Genomic DNA, 2,172 nt, shown 5'->3' on the forward strand with positions numbered 1-2,172 from the left:
ACCCGCAGAACGGGCCACAGGGGCGGAGGAGAGGACCGGGGGAAACGGACAGGCGATGCTTTTGGAAACGGACCAGAACCAGAACGCAAACCGACCCCAGGCCTTCCCCTGCCGCTTCAGAGGAGGAGATGAGGAGAGACAGACAGAACCAGGGAAGAACTGAAATGCAAATACAAGCTACAGAGACCTGGGTGTCTTCACTCACGGCTCAAAGGTATCTAGCCTTTCTGTTTATTTAACATTCAGATTAAATACAAGTAACTATAATTCCATTCAAGATTTACACTGAGTCTGCTAGAAAATCCATACAGCCAAACAGTTTTTTTTTTTTTTTTAAATAGACAAAATGGAAAATGGATGAAGCGTTGGACCACTCTGGGCTATCCACTCTCTCTGTCTTTATCTCTCCATAAGTATAGCTCTATCTGTCTTTCTCTATATCTCCATATCTCTTTCCCTCTCCATCTCTCTCTGTCTCTCTCAAATGACAAGCTTACAGTTGCCAAAGCATGTAGAAAAAACAGAGAACATTTAAATGGCAAAACAATTAAAATGCAATAAAACGTGTCGTAAATATACAAGCACTTATATCGTCACTGCGGTTACAATTTTCATATCACTCTCCGTCTCGCCTTTGCTTTGCAGATTCATGCTATGCTTCCGAGTAGCTGAACCAGACTCAGAGAAGTAGATAACAGGACACAAACACACACAAACGAGTGAATCACCCCACGCTTGCAGATGGACTTTCGAATGAGTGAATCACTTCATATTTGCAGATGGACTTTCAAACGAGTGAATCACCTCACGTTTGCAGATGGACTTTCGAACGAGTGAATCACCTCACGCTTGCAGATGTGTGTGTGTGTATGTGTGTGTGGCACAGCTTACAGACGGCAGTGTACGGGGTTCAATGTGACCCCCCCAACCCCCCGTGCAGAACACTGAGGCCCCCGCTCATGCCCCGCCCACTTCGCGGGGACGCTGGGCAGCCGCGCACCGCCTCAAAGTGCCACGGGTTCCCATGACAGCACCGTGACGCACCAGGGAGGGCACGCTGAAGCGTTCGGGCGCTCGGTCCCCCCCGGGCTGGACGTCTTTCCAAACGAGCGGCTTCCCCCGCGGTCGCCGTGGAAAAACGGCGAGAGGGAGGCGGTCTGTTCGCCCGCAACGCCGCCACGGGGAACCAGGAAATGTTTGCTCTGAACTTGCGGTAAATCATGAGGTAAACAAACCGCAGCTACCACACACACACACACACACACACACACACTCTAGTGCTTATCTTCAGCCAAATTAACACCAGCACCAGGCCAAACGTGCGTCTCGGGCCAAGAGATCTAATGGAATTAAAAGCCTCAAGCGGCTGTGGGCATGGTCCTCTGCCAGAGCAGCCTCCTCGGCGAGCTTCACCAATCAGGAGCTGTCGTTCCGGCGTTACCGTGTGACTCACGAAATGGAGAGACGGCCGTGTATCCTCACTGTACCTGCCCAGTACGCCGGCGCTGTGTAAGTAAATACCATCACTGCTACGCTGAGCGGTAGCGACGGACGCTAACGCTGCTGCCCCCGTACCCGCCTGTCATCACCTCCAGGTCTCCACGCCCCGCCCCCACCCCAGCTCTAGGCTCCGCCCCTTTGCCCCACGGTCACACACCCCTGTGCTTTCTGCAACAGGCCACAGGCAGGGAAGGGAGGGAGGCAGGGAGGGGGAGAGAGAGAGATAAACAGAGGGAGAGAGAGACAGCGGGGAGAGGGAGAGAGAGAGAGAGAAACAGAGGAAGGGAAATAGAGAGGGAGACTGAGAGAGAGGGAGATGGGGAGGGAGAGAGAGAGATTAGGATAAGGAGGGAGGGAGAGGGAAAGAGAGAGGGGGAGAAAGACAGAGAGGAAGAGAGAGAGAGGGAGACGGAGAGGGAGGGAGACAGAGGGAGGGAGAGAGGGAACGAGGGAGAGAGAGGCCGCACCCAGACCGCTGCCGCTCTCCAGTAGGTATCTGCCCTCTATCTGCTACACAGGAAATGGCATTCCCAAATTCACGTGAGGAAAACAAGCTATAAATAACATCCCCCCCTCACTCCCACAGCCCCCCTCGCCACCCCCCACTCAAACCTCCCTGCCTTCCCTGGGTGATGCAACAGCCAGAGGAAGCAGAGCTCCCCCGTGAGCGGA

Source organism: Anguilla rostrata, chromosome 15, assembly GCF_018555375.3.
Source record: "Anguilla rostrata isolate EN2019 chromosome 15, ASM1855537v3, whole genome shotgun sequence".
Taxonomy (NCBI): domain Eukaryota; kingdom Metazoa; phylum Chordata; class Actinopteri; order Anguilliformes; family Anguillidae; genus Anguilla; species Anguilla rostrata.